The 18,394-nt window shown below is 45.5% G+C and overlaps 1 protein-coding gene and 1 long non-coding RNA gene across 4 annotated transcripts in view; one reads left to right on the forward strand and one right to left on the reverse strand.

The window, feature by feature from the left end:
• Positions 1-18,394, forward strand: part of NHSL2 (NHS like 2) — a 252,935-nt gene that overhangs the window by 128,665 nt on the left and 105,876 nt on the right. The window lies entirely within an intron of this gene.
• The window catches only part of LOC102155092, a 31,668-nt gene continuing 31,072 nt past the window's right edge, over positions 17,799-18,394 (reverse strand). The window contains exon 7 of the long non-coding RNA XR_005386334.1: positions 17,799-17,996. This is a non-coding gene — a long non-coding RNA (uncharacterized LOC102155092). The remainder of the gene's footprint in view (positions 17,997-18,394) is intronic.

Below are 18,394 nucleotides of genomic sequence, written 5' to 3' on the forward strand. Positions count from 1 at the left end.
GGTTGTTAACACCTTGCAAGGAGCATGGGAGACAGACTGTTCCTCCTCCTCCCCTGACATATATACACACACAGCAGCTCCCCATCCACCCACTCACAAACTCACGCACAGATTCCACCCCCACTCAACCCAGCAGAAAGTCCCAACTCCAATCTATGTAAATATCTGGCAGCCAGAGCAGAACAGCATGCGTGGAGCCGTAGGTAGCGGGGAGACAGTGAGGAGGGTCAGATTCCAGGTCCCCAAGGGGGCCTTCTGCTGTAACAGAAGACTGCAGGAAGCCTGGAGCTCAGCAGGGCTGTGATTATTATGTTTTCACATGTTGAGAAAGGAAACGGGCAAAGAGGAGGCAAGCCACTTGCTCTCAGTTACATAGGGAGTAGTGGTAGAGGCAGGACTCGAGTCCTGTGCACCTTTTCCCACACTCACCTGCAGACTTCAGCCTTGACCCCTAACCTGCCATTCCTGGGAAACTGCCCCACTTCCCACCATGGCCCTATGTCCCTACCAGGGTCTTTTGAGTCACCCAGCAGAGGTCTTGAGTGGGGTGCTCTGAGAGAATCTCAACTAAACCTCCAGCTCTGAGTCTGAATCAAGAGTGGAGGAGTGGGACATTTGAGGCTTCACAATCGTCTTGCCTTCCCCCTCCCCATCTTTTGTTCTGGGACATATTTTGGCCAGGTGAGATTCTTCTCTCTGCCTCCCCCCCACCACCACCCCAAAGTGGAGACTATGTCTTTAAGAAAGGACAAGTCAGAGCTGTGGGGATCAGTTTCAAGCAGCCCTCAGAAAGCGAATCTGGATTGAGTTTAGGAAGAAAAAAAAAGGGGTTAGCTTTGGTCCTGCCTCCTTTCCTTTCTCTCCTTTGCTCGTCCCTCCTCCGGCCTTAGTGTGGAAACTCTTAAGTTGGCCAGGAGGTTACGGAGCCCAGAGCTTTCCCTACCAGCCTTGTCCGTTCACCTTGTCCCCTCCTCCAGCTCCCAAGCAAGCGATCTGGAGGACTGCTGGGAAAGTGGCTGGAATGACTAGGTACGTGGTCGGGACATTTTAACCTTTGCCCTGTCAGTGAGGTCTGGGGGTCCAATACAGGCCTGGTGGGAAATGGGAGGGGGACACGCAGGATGTCCAAGCACCTTGGTAACTGAGGCAGGGAGAAGGTGGATGGGCTTTGGCCATGTTCCTCTCAGTGACTCCACTAGGGGCTCTGTGTTCAGGTGTCTGTCTGTAGGCTCCAAGAGAGACTTGGTCCATGCAGCCTGGCCCCCCACCACATTTGTGAGTTGCCTACTGGACCCCTGATGGATGGGAGTTTAGGACTGTAATAGTGTTGGGCTTGCTGCTGGAGGATTGGGAGCCAGAGGGGTGCTAGGAACCCCATGAGGAAGGCAGACGGGACGATGTCCAGCCCCAGATGTCTGTCTGTCCAGGACCCTCTGGTAGCACATAACCTCTCAGTCATGTTCAGTGGGGTTCAGTCTGTTTGAGCTGTATTTGCAGAGTGTCAGGAGCCTTGCAAGGTCTTCTTGGGGTTGTTTTCAACTTTCTGGGCTGCCTACAAGCAAGGTTCTTAATTTTTAAAGACTCAGTTTACACTTCAGAGAAAAGGACTGAATGATATTTAGCTGAAAGAAGGAAAACACAAAGAGGTAGAGAAGGCAGACTGGGTGGGTGATAGAGATGTCTGTGAACTCCAGAATGTTTTCCCTGTATATTTGAGGATTCATCCATGAATTTATTTATATATGTATTCAACATGCATCTGTTAAATGCCTATTGGCACCCAGTGCTTATGTGGGGAAACCAGCAACCCAACATGGCAGCTGATCCTCCCACCTGACCTCCTTTTCCAGGTCTCTGTTCCTCCCTTCCCTTGCCCACATCCCAGCCAATTTGAGAGGGGAAGAGGCACTAGCTTCTAGTACACTCAGGTGACCTGATGAGGGCATGATAAGTGCTGACATTGTTGGCAATATAGTGGGTATGTCTCACCTGACAACAGTCCCTCCTGAAAGAGACTTGGGCCTGAGCCCCAAACATGACTTCAACCACTGGTAAGGACTTTGAAGGTCAGGAACCAACAGAGATGCAGAAGGTTATTAGCCCAACCTCTCCCAGGCAGAAGGGGCAGGCCAGGCCTATTTTGGGACATTAGGAGTAGAGGGGGGCTCTGGTGGGGCCTTTAGCACCAAACGTGGGCCAACCATTGGTTGTATTTGCCAAGAGCATCCTAGGACTGTTCTTTGTGACTTCAGTGAGTTGTCATAACTTGAGCAGCAGGCATGCTGGGATCTCAGCCACCTAGGCTGTTGAGGAAGGGGCAAGGTTGGGAATACTGGTTCTTGGGTGGTCCTTTGGGTGTAGAAGGCTTAGGCATGACATAGACTCATGTGTGTGTGTGTGTCTGTCTGTGTGTGTGTCTGTGTGCGTGTGTGTGTGTGTGTGATAGGAAGTAGACCCTATGGAAAAAAGCCTGGCAGAAGCCAAGTGGGAAGTATAACCCTATCCTAGTAGGCTTGTGCTTCAGGCCTGGACTCATAAGTGGCAGGTTGCATAAGGGCCAGTGAATACAGTGAAGATGCAGTGAGATCAATGCCAGGGCCTGCTCACCCTGCCTGGGCAAAAATGGGAGGGGATTGAGTGGATGCGTGACCTTCATGACTCTAGTTGAAAGGGGCTGAATGGGACTGCCAGGAGCTACCACCACCCTACTTAAAAACAAAGCCTCACAGCATATCTGTCTACACTGCACTCTGGGAATTTGGGGCTTGAGCTAGGCTTATCTGAGGGATTATTTCTGAGCCTGGAAGGGAGATGGGGAACAGACTGTGCTTTCTCAAGACTCTGATGTTGACACTGGGCAAACTTGTCCTTGTTCACCCTTCAAATCCCATCCCGGCTGCTCCTGCCTCCCCATGAAGGGCTGGCACAGAGCCAGACCTCCTATTCCTGCATGTAGACCCTCTCCCTGTCCTGAGTGGTGCCCACTTCCCGGTTCACAGGCTCTGTCTGCAAGCTCCCATCATCCCTTCCCAGAGTAAAGCAACTGCCCCTAGCAAGTTGTTCCTCAGGTTTGCTGAGAGGAAAGGGGGCAGGGAAAGCACAGGGATTGCATCAGAAAGGTTAAATGCCAGCCAGCATTCTAGAGATAAAAGAGGGAGCTGGGCCTTCCCATCTAGGGCAACTTCATGGAAGAAACTTGGGAAAGGTGGTTTCCTCTCCCCAGTGAGGGTGTGTTTTTGAGAAGTGCTTAGGGTGCATTTTTGAGAAGTGCTTAGCTTCCTCTCCATTTTCTCTAAAAGTCTGATCATCTGAAGGGGGCAGGTTTTTTGTACTATATTCTTTTAAAGTGGAGAAAATCTCCCCTGAAATGTAAAGTTGAGTGAATCCAGTAAAAAGATCCAAGTGAATGAGGCTTCTGCCCAAGTATGGGAAAATATCCATCCATCTCTCCACTTAATTAGAAAAATGATCTGCCGAGTAGTGAGTCATGCTGCCCGTTAGCAAACAGCACCGTCTCTAGCCACAGAGCCAGGAATAACATAGGTGAGAGATGACAGCAGCAGTAACAAAGAAAAGATGCAGAGGGATTCGGATTCCTGATGCCAGCTGCTGTTTGGACCCCCTTTGCCCCCTCCTGCGTAGTAGATAATGCACTGAACAGAGCTGCGTCATCTGTGACACAGATCAATATGGCTGGGGGCTCATCCTGCATCTTGATAAGTGGGGTCTCCACAGGGGGCATCCAGGATCAATTTACAGCTCTTTGCATAGTCCGGGAGTTCATTTTTATTGAGGAAAACATACATGCCATAAATTGCATAAAGCACACTAGTTATAAATGTACAGCTTGGTAAATTTCTTCATATGCACACGACTGTGTGTAACCACCACCCCGGATCAACATATAGAACATTTGAGGCACCGCAGAAGGCTCACTTTTGCCCCTTCCTCTCGGGGCTTCTTTACATGTCCCAAAGTGCTGCAACCAAATGTTTGTAATCAGTGGTGTGCCGATAAATGTTTAACAACCAGTTCTGATGTGTGTAATGTGGGTGCTCTGCTATGTAGCATTTGCCAATTTTTGTGGCATAAATATTCCTACCATGGCTGATTTCAAGCTACAAACAGTTTAACAACTGGCTTGCAAAAATTCTGAAAATAGAACAATTGGCTCTGCTGAGGTAGGACAAACTGGTGGTTGTGATGGAGTATCAAAGACAGCCAAGTCCACCAATCTACCCAGCCCAGGCCAATGGAGTGCTGATAAGGGATGCACTCTCAAATATTCCCAGGTCCAGCCCCCTTAGTGAGGAAAGAATTGTTCACAGGATTGAACGTGATCTTTACTTTCTTTTCTTTTTTTAGATTTTATTTATTCATTCATGAGAGACACAGAGAGAGGTAGAGACATAGGCAGAGGGAGAAGCAGGCTCCCCGTGGGAGGCTCAATCCCAGGACTCCAGGATCACAACCTGAGCCAAAGGCAGATGGTCAACCACTGAGCCAACCAGGTGCCCCTGATCTTTACTTCCTTTTTTTTTCTTTTTTATTTTTTATTGGTGTTCAATTTACCAACATACAGAATAACCCCCAGTGCCCGTCACCCATTCACTCCCACCCCCCACCCTCCTCCCCTTCCACCACCCCTAGTTCGTTTCCCAGAGTTAGGAGTCTTTACGTTCTGTCTCCCTTTCTGATATTTCCCACACATTTCTTCTCCCTTCCCTTCTATTCCCTTTCACTATTATTTGTTCCTGCACCAGACATCATTGTGTCCCTACATCATGGCAAGCTCTAGGGTCACAAACACGTGTAAACCACAGTTCTATCTCTCTAGGAGTTTACATAACTTAACGCTTGGAGGGAGAGGCAGACCTATGGCAATATATATGCAAAAGGGGCTCTAAATGCTGGTGAAGGAGACTATATAGGGCTTTTTTGAGAGCACCAAAGAGGGATCATTTCTGCCTAAAAACCTGAAATGCATTTCCTTTTTGTTACTAAGTTTGTGATTTTAATTCCAGTATTTGAAATGCATTTGTTACCCCACTTTACTTTCAGAAGTGTTTTGGGGTTGAGGCGAAGAGCGTTCAGACTCCTACACATCTGTCTTGGATCCTCATTCCACATCTTCAGTGCTGTGTGATCTAGGGAAGGTCACTTTACCTCTCTGAGCCTCAGAACCCTCACCTGTACAATGGGGGTAATACCAGTACCTGCCTTACATTGTTATTTTGAGGATTAAATGAGATAATCCATGCATGGCACTTAGCACACACATAAGCACTTTCTAATTATCAGCTTCAATCAGGAATTATTAGCTACTAACTTGGGCAAGCCCTGAATCCAAGTCTCATTGTCTTCATCATGAAATGAAAATAAAATGCCAACCTTGTCAGGGTTGTCTTGAAAGTAAATACAATCATGTACATGACCTGTCTGGCCCAGAGCAAGTTCTCAGCAAACGCTGGTTTTCCTCCCTTCCCTGTTCCCATATAGTGGCTTACAGCCTCTCCTGAAAAAGCCCAGCTCGGACATTTTAGGAAATAAATACATCAAATACATAAACCAACCTACTAAAAACAAAAAAACAAAAAAACTCTTTATTTTGAAATAATTACAGATTCACAGGAAGTTCCAAAAAAATATTACAGGGGGTCTGTGACCCTTCACCCAGTGTTCCCCAACGTTGACATCTTACATAATTATAGAAGAGTATCAAAAGCAGGAAATTGATATTGGTACAATCCACAGAGCTGATTCAGATTTCACAGTGCATTCGGTATATGAGTGAGTGTATGTATTGTATGTATGCAATTTTATCACATGTGTAGATTTGTATAACCATCCCCACAATCGAGATGCAGAACTGTTTGCTCACCACTGAAGATCTCCCTGGTGCTACCACTTGGTATTCACACCCACTACCTGCATTTCACCCCAGCAATCAAGAGTCTATTCTCCAAGAGTATAGTATAGTTTTATTATTTCAACAATGTTATATGGAGGAATTCATATCTTATGTAACCTCTCAATATTAGCTTTTCTCATCAAGCATAATTTTCTTGAGACCCTTGCAAGTTGTTCTATCAGTTTACTCCTTCTCTTTGCTGAGTAGTATTCCATGCTCGTTTGACCATTCACCTGTTGGAGGACATCTGGGTTGTTTCCAGTTTGGTGCTGTTATGAGTAAAGCTTCTATGAACATCTATGTAATAGGTTTGTCTGTGAACATAAATTTTCATTTGTCTGGAATAAATGCTCAAGTGCAATTGCCAAGTTGCATGGTAATCACATGCTTAATTTTTAAAGAAATTGTCAGACTATTTACCAGGATGGCTGTACCATTTCACATTCCCACCAGCAATGCATGAGTGATCCAGTTTCGCAGCATCCTTACAAGCATTTGGTGTGGTCACTATGGGTTGTTTTTTTTTTTTCTTTTCTTTTCTTTTTTTTAAGTTTAGCCATTCTGATAGGTGTGGTGATACTGCACTGTGGTCTTAACTTACATTTCCCTAATGACTACCGATGTTGACCATCTTTTCGTGTGCTTATTTGCCATCTGTATATCCTCCTCAGTGAAATGTCTGTTCATGGCCTTTGTTTTTTTAATTGGATTGTTCATTTTTCTGCTGTTGAGTTTTGAAAGTGCTTTATGTATTCTAGATACTAGTCCTTTGTTGATTATGTGGTTTACAAATACTTTCCAACACTCTGCAGCTTTTATTTTCATGGGATTTTGCAAAGCAAAACATTTTAACTTTGATGAGGTTGAGTTTACCAATTTTTCATTTTGTGGCTTGTCCTTCCAGCAGCAAATCCAAGAACCCTTTGTCTCACCTTAGATTTTCTCTAACCCACTTTTAGTTAATTTATTCTTTGTGAGGTGTGAGGTTTAGCCTTTATTGTTTGTTTTTTGCTTGTTTTGTTTTGTTTTGTTTTTTTGCCTGTGGGTGTCAATCCCTTCAGTACCCTTTGTTGAAAGGGCTACCTCCCTTTATTGAATTATTTTTGCACCTTTGTCAAGATCAATTGGGTGTAATTTGTGGGTCTATTAATGGGTTCTCTATTTTGAGCCATTGATCTGTATACTGACTTCAGAAATGAGTTGGGGGAGTGTTCTCTCCTTTTCTGTCTTCTGTAAAAAGCTGTGTAAAATTGGTGTTAATTTTTCTTTAAGTGTTTGGTAGAATTCTCAGTGAAACCACCTTGGCTTGGAGATTTCTTTTCCAGTAGCTTTTCAAATTTTGAATTCAATTTTTTAAATCCTAGGACTATTCAGGTGATCCATTTCTTGATTGAGCTTTGGTAGTTTGTGGTTCTGAGATATTGGTCCATTTCTTCTAAGTTGTTGAATTTTTTTAAAGATTTATTTATTTATTTATTTATTTATGAGAGAGAGAGAGAGAGAGCCAAAGACACAGGAGGAGGGAGAAGCAGGCTCCATGCCGGGAGCCTGATGTGGGACTCGATCCCAGGACTCCAGGATCGCGCCCTGGGCCAAAGGCAGGCACTAAACTGCTGAGCCACCCAGGGATCCCCTAAGTTGTTGAATTTAAGAGTGTAAAGTAGCTAATAATATTTGCTTATTCTCTGTTTAATGGTCTTAGGATCTGTAGTGATATCCCTGTTTTATTCATTATATTGATGATTTGTCTCTTCTCTCTTTTTACTTTTGTTAATCTTGCTAGAGGTTTATCAGTTTTGTTGATTTTTTTTTTGAGAGCCAGGTTTTTGTTTCATTGATTTTGCTCAGTCACTTTTTCATTTTCAATTTCATTGATTTCTGCTCTTATCTTTATTTTTCCCTTAATCTTCTTGCTTTGGGTCTGTTTTTCTCTTCTATTTTCTTGGGGGAAGGAACCTCCAAATTATGGATCTAAGGCCTTTCCACTTTTCTGATGTAAGCATTTAGTGCCATAAATTTTCTAAGTACTGTTTCAGATCCCAGAAGTTTAGATGTGCTGTATTTTAATTTTTACTCAGTTCAATGTATTTTAAATTTTTCTTTGAGACTTCCTCTTTGACCCATGATTGTTTAGAACTGTGTTGTTTCATTTCCATGTGCTTGGAGATGTCCCTGTTGTCTCTTTTAAATTGATTTTTAGTTCGATTCCATTATAGTCAGAAAATACAACATGATTTCAAATATTTTTCATGTATTGAGGTTTGTTTATAGTCAAGGATATGGTTTACCTTAATGAATGTTCCATAAATGCTTGAGAAAAATGTGTACTCTATTCTTATTGGATAGAGTGTTCTAAGAATGTCAGATCCTATGGGTTGATTATGTTGTTGCATTCTTCTGATTTTCTGTCTAGTAGGTCTATCAGTTATTGCAAGTGTAATGTTTAAGTCCCCAGCTATAACTGTAGATTCACCTATATCTACTCTTAGCTCTGTTAGCTTTTGCTCCTTGTATTTTGCAGCTCTATTATTTGTTATATCCACATTTAGGATTGCTATCTTCCTGGTGGATTTATTTAAGCCTTTATATTGTTACATTTGAAGTGAGTTTCTTGTGGACAACATATAATCAGGTTGTGTTTTTTAGTGCATTCTGCTAAACTCTTTCAGTTTGGATATATAGACCGTTTACATTTAATGTAATTATTGATCTATTAGGGCTTAAGTTTGCCACTTTATTTTTTTAAGGTTTAAGATTCTCTTATTTTTTTAAAGATTTTATTTATTTGAGAGAGATTGAGTGTGAATGAGTATGAGCATGGGGAGGGGAAGAGGGAGATGGAGAGAGAGAACCTCAAGCAGCATAGGACTCATATTTTCAGATGCAGGGTATGAGAGTGGGGCCTGGGAACCTGGGATCTAATCACACTTCTTGTCTTTAGATAAGTCACTTCACCAGTCTGAGCCTTAAGTGCCAGGGTCATACGAAGCTTTAAATGATTTATGGTCTGTGAGAGACCTGTGATAGAGACCCCCCCCCCAGTCTCATGTCTGTTGCAGCAGGCCCTCAACAAAGGAGTGTGTACAAAAGGATGAGGCAGGGGCAGCCTGAGACCCTTTGTTGCCCTGAATTTTCAAAATTGTAAAGTCTTTCAAACATAGAGCAAAGTAGGGGGATAAATGTCAAATCTTAACATTTTGCCACATTTGCTTCAGATTTTGGCTAAGGAACAGCTTATTAGAAGCCAGCTGTGAGCTCCACCCCATCCTAGCCTAGAAGCCAGTATCTCTGTTTCTAATTCCCATGTGTGCATTTATACTTTTGCCACATATGTATTCACCCATAAACTACATATATTATCTTGCATGTTTTTAAACTTTATGTAATTGGCATCATACTGTGCATGCATATTCTTCTGTAACTTGCTTTTTCTAACATTGTGCTCTTGAGGTTAATCCATGCAGATAAAGGAGTTATAATTTGTTAATTTTATTGCTGTATACTGTTCCACACAATGGCTGCACCTCAATTTATGCATCCATTCTCCAGTTTTTAGATATTTGTATTTCTTGTCATTTTTCACCGTTTATAAACAGTGTTCCTATGAAACATCTTTTGAAACATTCAAAAAAGGCTACAACTTCAAGTTAAGTCCAGGTCAGTGGCAGATACACTTACAATCAATAATCCTATTGTGGTGTCTGTGGGAAATCTCAGAAAGCTTGGTTAACCACAGTCTGGCCCTCTTTGGTTAGGTGGGAACTGGTTGCACCAGGTCAGCTGGGTGCTGTGTGAAGTGGTTGTGGGTATTCAGGACTCCATGAGAACCTACCACCCCTCACCCCACCACCACATTTTAGAAATACACACGCATCTTCTCCATTCATTTACAATCCTATGGCCTTCCTCTCATCGTTTCCCCATCACTTTCATGCCCATCCCCTTCAGTGTATAACACACAGTCAGTGTCCCTTCCTCTGCCATTCTTCACTTGTTAGCCTGCAGTCCTATGGCCCCAGCGGAGGGAAAGAACCCTAGTGTTTATTGAGCTTCTGCTCCATATACACTAACACCAGGTGAAGTGCTTTTAGGTTACCCACCCAGCCTTCTAAGCAGTGGTTACCATTTCCATTACATAGATGAAGAAACGACAACCCAAAATGGGTTAAGAGAGTACAGCGTTCATACCTATGGCGTGTGCGGCCACCATGGGATGGGGGTTGGGGCAGGGCAGGGCTCTCCTGGAAGAAGTACGCTAAGCTCTCTTTGTAGGTTTTGTTGAGCATTCTAGAACAGGCTTCTTCCTTTTAGGGTATGTACCTTAATCTTCCCTTGAGAGGGTATCCCAAGGAATCAGAACTGGATAGGAACACAGATCATACGTATGTAGTTCCACATTTCATTGAACATACCCACTCATGCTCACACAACCACATACTCTTTTACTAACCCAGACTGACACAGGGCCCAAAAAAACACATATTAACCAGCTGCAGCATGTCACCTGGTACCTTGTTTACCTTCTCATACCTATTCTGTAATGAAGTAGTATCATTCCCATGGTTTTTCCTGGTTTAGGTGTTGAACCGCAGGGAGGTTAAGTCACTTGCTGAAGGTCCCAGACCTAAGATGTGCTGGAGGCAGTATTCTAGACCAGAGTGATGTGGGGTGGCCCCTGAAGCACTCCAACCCCAAATAAAGTTCAAGTGCCATGCTCCTTGGTCAGTGGACTCCAGTCTTTTTGTCCATGAGCCCCCGGAGTGTGCCAGGCTCTGCACCAAGCTCTTGGTGCCAAATGAGATTGACTGCACATAGCTATTGCTTCAGGGAACTACTCTGGTGCCACCCAACTTGTCTCTGATCCCATCAAGGGATAGTCATTATCTGTACTGAGTGAACACTTTATAATTCCCTTTTTATCTCTTTAACCAGTTATCATTTATTTAACAAGCATTTGAGTGTTTGCTCTGTGCCAAATCTGTACGAGGTGCTGGTGATTCAAGGATAAGGAGGACCCACTCCCCGCTCTTGAGGAACACACGGTTCAGCAGCAGGAACAGATCATTATAAACCAATAGATACATAATAATGATGGAGCATTGGACTGGATGCAACAAGAATCTAGAGGAGGAAATCCCCAACTCTGCTTGTATGAGTCTTTACTGGGGAGATGAAGCTTCATTTGGATCTTAAAGGATGGGTACCCATTTCTAGGTAGGCTGTGGGTGGCATGGCATAGAGGTTAGAACAAAGGCAAACATGGAGATGTGTTTTGGAAATAGTTAAATAGCTGGATATGTAGATCAGGGATTTCAACCGAAAATGCTGAGAGGGCTCAGGAAGTTAATATAAGTGAGAGAAGCAGGTCATGTACAGAGACAAGTTCAAGCATGGTAAGTGGTCCTGCATGCCTGAAACATCATAAGGAGATGTGTGGACTGTGGGAAATGGGGCAATTTGCACCCCGTCTAAGGGGACAGCTGCTTCTCAGCTGTTCTGTTCATTCTCATCTAGAATTACTGACCCAGGTTGCCATGTTTTCCCATTTTTTGAGATGCCAAAAACTCATGTTTGGTTTCTTGCTTTTTAAAGTTTTTTAATTTATTTATTTGACAGAGGGAGAGGTAGCAAGAGAGAGAGAGAAAGAGAGTGCAAGCAGTGGGGAGAGGGAGAAGCAGACTCTCAGCTGAGCTGGGAGCCCGACCTGGGGCTTGATCTCAGGACTCTGAGATCATGACCTGAGCTAAAAGCAGACACTTAACCACTGAGCCACACAGGCACCCCCATACTTGGTTTCAATATAAAATAGTGTCACTTTTGGGGTACCTGGGCAGCTCAGTCAGTTAAACATCTGGCTCTGGATTTTGGCTTATGTCATGATTTCAGGTAGGATTGAGCCCTGTGTTGGGCTTCAAGCTCCACGTGAAGTCTGCTTGAAATTCCCTCTCCTTCTCCCTCTGCCCATCCCCTGGCACTCACTTGCTCTCTCTTTCTCTCTCTCTCTTAAATAAATAAATAAATAAATAAATAAATAAATAAACAAACAAACAAACAAACAAATAAATAAAATCACTTTTCACCATTGACAGCGATTTTAAATTTGTGAGCTACATCATCCGAACATGTCTACCAGCCACTCCTTTGTGGCCTCTGGCATGACTCTAACCTGAATAACAGAGGGAACAGGAAAGAAACAGTAGGGCCCTGCCCTTCCACAAGTAACCCGACTCCTGAGTGATTCAGAAATATATGCACCTGACTTTCAAAATCATCTTTAAAACAGAAGACAGCACAGACAAGTTCCAATAAGTTGAAGAAGAAAAAGGGGGGTGGGGGTAGCAGGATTTCATGTCGCCTCCCTTCTTCCCTTTATGGGTTGAAACATTCAGCATCTGGCTTATGTACTCATCTGATTCTGGCCCTCACCTCTTGATTCTCAGCAGGCTAGGGGTGGGGATGGGATGAAAAACAAAAGGGAAAAAAAAAAAAAAAAAAGAAAAACAAAAGGAGTACAAGAAGGGCGAGGCAAGGACGGCCTCTGAGAAGCTTCCCATGCAGGATGCTGCCAGCCTTCTCTTTCCCTGTCTCCCCTTGGCTCTGGACTTCCCTACCAGGGCCTGCCAGCCCTGACCCAAACAGCTGCCACAGATCTCAAGTGCTTTCTTTCAGGCAAGAGGGGGGAGACTGGCCTGGGGTGGAGACTGGAAGACTCTGGAGGCCTTGCCTGGAGACAAAGGCCTTGCAGGCATCACAGATGAAGCCATCCCCTCGGCCCCTGCCCCTGTGCATTCTACTCTTCCCTCCAATCTCTCCAGTCCCTAGTCTCTGTGATTTCAGCAGGAAAACATCTAGAGTATGTTCAAACCACACAGTCTGGCAGAGTGAGCTAGTCTTTGAAACGGAAGCCTGAAGCTTCACTTACTGGGCTCCAAGCTTGTGTGGTGATACAGTGGCAGGCAGCCCAGACTGCTGTTTCTGTGGAAAGTTGGTGGCTTCACTTCACCCCCAATAGGGGTCCAGGAGAGGACTATCACTGACTGACTTCCTGGCCTCACTGTTTCTCCATGCCCTGCTTTGCCCCTCATCTACTTCCTCCCCAAGAGCAGGGCTCAAATATTCTATTCTCTTTGTCTGTGGTCCTCACTCCCAACCACCTCTTCAGGCCAGTATGAACCTGGAGTGTTAGGGCCAGACTGGAGTGTGGTGTCCTGGAGCTGGAAAGGTCCAGTTCCTAACCTGGACCACACCTGTTAATAAGCAGTAATGAGAGGAGCCAGTGGGGAAGACTTAAGAGGCAGGATCTTGGAAAGAGGCTGAAAGTCAAAGCTGAGCAGCGTGTCTGACCAAGACAGTCCCTGAGCTAAAAGGAGGACTTTCAAATGTAGCTTGGGCCCTAGGTTGAGTGAATAAGGAGCCTGTGGCCTAGGTTGAAGATGTGGACCTATTGTGAGCCCAGTGCATTGTAGGTGCTTTATGTAAACGAATGGACAAATGGACAAAGCAGTTGTAGGCATGTCATTCAGGGCTCTCACAGACCCAAGTCAGGTGGCTCCTGTTCAGAACTGTTTGGTTACCCTCTCTGCTCATGCATGTTCTGTGGCTGACCCGGACTAGGTGTGCAGAGTGGTGAGGTGCAGGATAGAGAGTTGGGCTCGGTGCTGCCACCAGGTGCCCACAGTCAAGCCGAGGGAGATAGGCATGCACACACACAACCACAACCCATTTCCCGACTCCAGCAATTCTCGAGCCCAGCAGACTTAATACCCTTTTACCCTTAATACCCAGTTCACTAAGGGAATAGAAGGGAAGGGAGAAGAAATGGGTAGGAAATATCAGAAAGGGAGACAGAACATAAAGACTCCTAACTCTGGGAAACGAACTAGGGGTGGTGGAAGGGGAAGAGGTTGGGGGGTGGGGGTGAATGGGTGACGGGCACTGAGGGGAGCACTTGACGGGATGAGCACTGGGTGTTATTCTGTATGTTGGCAAATTGAACACCAATAAATAATAAATTTATTATTAAAAAAAATACCCAGTTCACTGTCACTTCATTTACTCTCCTAAAAAGAATTTCCTAGAAAATGTCATCCTCCTACACACGTAACGACACCCTGAAGACATTCCTTGAGGTCTCTAAAAATTTAACCAGGTTGCATATCGCACGTGAATATCAATCCTGCACCAAATTTTATTAATGATATTAATAGATGCTATGTATTGAGAATGATCTGTGTTCCCAGGCAGTCGCTATGTACCATTTGTAATCTGTGTGCTAACTCGGTGGAGTAGACAGTTTTACTGTCCCCTGTTTTATACCTGAAGAAGCTGGGGAATGAAAAGTTTCCTGATGAAATTGCCCAAAGTCACCCAGGAACTGGCAAAGCTGGTATTTGACTCTAGGCAATATGGCCTCAGGCCTGTGCTCTTTATTTTTTAAGATTTTACTTATTTATTCGTGAGAGACATAGAGAGGCAGCGACATAGGCAGAGGTAGAAGCAGGCTCCCCGCAGTGAGTCAGACTTGGGACTTGATCCCCCAACCCCAGGATCGTGACCTGGGCCAAAGGCAGACGCTCAACCACTGAGCCACCCAGATCCCCCTCAGACCTGTGCTCTTTCTGTTACATTCTGCTCCCTTAGAAACAGCCTCTTCAAGGCCCTGATCCACATTTCAGCACCCTTTACTCTGGTTTTCCCTTTTCTGGGAGGCCGCTATGCATCAGACTCTCCAAAACCCCCTCTTGAACAGTTGGTCTCTGTGCCTCTTGGGCCACACACAGTTGATTATTTTAGCCAAGGTTTACTCCATCTCACCTGGGGCCTGTATTCCTCAGCCCTTGTCCTTGCCCACTCCAGGCAAATGGAACCCCACATTTTAGGTGAGATCTTTCCTGGAAAGGAGTGGAGAGTCCGTAAGCACGAAATAAACTGACCACACTGTGAGGCGACCAGGTTAGTCCTACACTTGAATTGAGTGCACAGATTTGTCCTGCCAGCACTTACTGGGCCCTCCTTTATGTCACACACGCCTTGTGTGGTGACGGGGATGCAGAGATCAATGGGGCAGAGTCCCTGTCTTTTAGGAGCTACCAGGTGTGTTGGGAGGGATGCAGAGAGTCAGTTCCGGGGGAGCTTGGCCAGTACCATTGTCATGGAAGAGAAGACGTGGAGCTGAGGGAACAGAGGTCAATTTTAGGCCCAACAGACTGGCACTTCCAGGCTTCTGGAACAGTGGGGATAGTGAGTGCAAATCAGGAATCCAAAGAATTGGAAGCAGGTGTCTGGGACCAACATGGTAGCAGTGAAGGACCTTGCAGCTTTTTGGATTCTCACATGCTTGGGGCTCATCCGACACAACCAGAGACCAGACTTTGGGACAGCAGGGTGACTTCAGATTCCTCCTAGCTTTGGAAATCTTCCCAGGTGAGTGGAAGGGAAGGTGCTGCTTCCAGAACAAGAACTCGAGCTCCTGTCAGCATGAACATCAACCGGCAGCCTTGTCAGGGTGTCCCTCCCACTCACCCCTCAGCATTGTTTGAGCCCCCACAGTACTCGAGAGATTGCATAAGGGAAGAGTGACCCATGGAAATTTCTTAAATGATGTGGTGGCTGTAGAACATTCTGGAAGCTCCCATGTAGAGAATGGAGCCATCAGGGTCCAAGTTGCTACTGGGCAGCAGGGCCAGGGACAACCAAGACCCAGCAACCTTCCCAGCTTCTAGCACACAGCAGTTGCTAAAATTAAAGAACAGTTCAGTCAGGGCATGAAAAGCAGTGTGACTACAGTGCCTCAGGGACATGGGGAAAACTCAAGGCAAATTGGGTACAGATGGCACTATCTGGGAAACGCAGGGAGCAGGGTGCAGTAGTGGTCCTTGGAGTGGGAATCTCGTTTGCCCATCCCACAAGCCAACCCACGAAGGCCAAGGAGTCTATGCAGAGATACAACATTAAGGGAAGGGAGGGCCTGGCAGGAGCCAGACCTACCATCTGGGTCCCCAGCAACCAGCTGAGGCTCAGAACTGGGTGGGGTGCAGGTCCCTCGTGGGGTGAGGCTGTTGGAAGGAGCAAGGACAGTGGCCTCAGACACGATGGATGGTGAGGAAAACCAGCCCCTCACAGTGGGAAGGTGGGAGGCCCCTGTGGCCTCTGGGGCTCAGCTCACTCCCAGCCTCAGATGCGGTGCCCAGGTCAGCACACACTATTTGCAGTGCCCTCTCAAATCATTTGCTGAGGAGGGAACCCCTAGTGCCCTATCAGGCTGGGTTCACACAGGTTCCAGAGCTAGGCCAGGGTGAGCAGGCAGAATGTTTTTGACCATCTTTGCTGATTGTGACCGGCCTGAGACAGGCATGGACTGACATATAAATGGGTTGCCCTTCATTCAGGGGTTTAAGATGACCTGTGTGCCTTTTCATATCATGTACAGACTACAATTTGTACTTGGGCAGACCTGGCAAAAAGGAAAGTCTGCTGAAAACTGCTTTAGAGGTGGTATATATATATATATATATATATATATATATATATATATATATATATATACTTACCAGTGGTAAAGGCCTTGGTGGGAGTTCCCTCAGTTTTCCTAAGGCCCCTCCATGGACTGGTATAAGCCCCTAAACAAAGCTGCAGATCCTCCCCCTCCCCAGTTCAGGGAGACAGTTTCACAGTCCAAGCCAATGAAAACCAAGGCTGCCTCATGGAAACAGAGGGGCTCACTCCCCATTGGTCCTTGCATGTTACTAAGCACTTTCATTGGTCCATTTTCCCTAACTCCCTGGTCCCTTCATTCCTAACCTTTTAAGGTTTGGAGTTTCTTTGCTCCTAGGCCTACCCACAGCCCCAACTGATAGGTAAAAGACAAGAGTCTTTTAGACAACACCAGGGAGCCTATCTTCCTGGAAAAGTATTGAATGGCCCTCGACTGTCAGAAATCATCCCTAAGATTCCAATAGCAATAAGGCAACTCCATATACCTAGAAGAGGCATTTGACCAGGCCAAGTGTTGGAAATGGCCGAAGGCTTGTGCTGTCCATTTCCTACATCTTTAAACAAAGAGAAAAATACTTCTGTGCCTCCCAAAGGCTGATATGAGAATGTACTAATCAGAGTGATCACTATGCACTTTGCCAATATAAAATTGAGCTGGCGATGCTCATTATCATCAAAGAATTTGGCCCATTTCCTCTTCTTCCTGTGGTTATGAATGCAGAAAGCTTATTAAAGTTGAGAGTCTGGTGGCATTGATAAATGGGCCCTGCCATCTGGATTCTGGCTCCCAAACCCTGAACCGAGGAGTATGCTGTCTCCTCTGGAGATATTTCAAGAACAGACACAGCAGAGGACGTTCAGGAGTCACTTTTGTCCTGTGTTCCTGCCTCTCAGTGTCTTTACATTGTTGGCAAAGCCCCCATTGCTGGCTCAGGGCACAATTCAGATGCAACAAATAAAGGAGTTCCCCTGAGCCAGAGACTGGTTTAGCTTCTCTGGCACCTCTTTTTTCATGTAAGCCCCCAAACAATATTACCAATCTGGTATTACTATTATCATCATTGGGGTTGTACTGATGGGAAGACCAAGGTTCAGAGAGGTCAAGTGACTTCTCCAAAGTCACACAGCTAATAAGAGGTGCTGCAGGGATGAAAACCCCAGGTTTGTTGAAAATAAATATGCAGTGTGATGTGCGTACACTACAGCTACTGTTCGCCCTGAAGGTGGTGAGATTGAAACGTGGCTGCTCCTTTAGTTCCCTCCCCCTTACACACACATACACACACCCCTCATTTCATCATCTTTTTTCACTTATCATCCGGAAACTGCAGCCAGGCACCCACTTGTCCTCCTGCTTCCCCCCAAGGGGTCTCTCCCATTGTGCTTCTCTTCCTTGTGTTTGAGTCTTTTATTTCTCAGTAGATATTGGCAGGCTGAGCAGGGGAGAAGGGAGCTGGAACTTGCTGTATTTCTCAGTTTTGCATAGACTTTGCTCCACACACTGTTCCACTGAAGCCATCAACATTGGAGGTTTGTTCACAATGCTCCCATGCCTGGGGCCTTTGCATTTTCACCAGGAACAAGGCTTTGGCTAGGAAATAAAATGTTCCAAAGGTAGAATTTTAGGCAACAGCCACTGAATGGCAGAGGAGACACTGAGGTCTTTCTCTCCCTGTCCAAATCCTCTTTGCCCATATCGAGACTGGTCCTGACTACAAGCTTTTTTAAGTCAATCATTATTTCCCTGAATTGGGTACCATGGAGCTCCAAGTGTCTCAGGGTGGGAACCATTAATAGATTTCTCCCAGGCCCTGTGAGGCCCAGTGTGCAGGCTGGGTATGGAGAAGGTGTGCCTCAAGCCTTGGTGCAATATGGCACCTGAGGCCAGCTCCCAGTGCTTATAAGCCCTCGGGTTGCCTGATCAGTTCAGATGAGGAAAACAAGTCTAAATAGGACAGAGGAGACAAGATGGGATTTCAAGAAGAAAGG

The sequence above is a fragment of the Canis lupus genome, chromosome X (assembly GCF_011100685.1).
Source record: "Canis lupus familiaris isolate Mischka breed German Shepherd chromosome X, alternate assembly UU_Cfam_GSD_1.0, whole genome shotgun sequence".
NCBI lineage: Eukaryota > Metazoa > Chordata > Mammalia > Carnivora > Canidae > Canis > Canis lupus.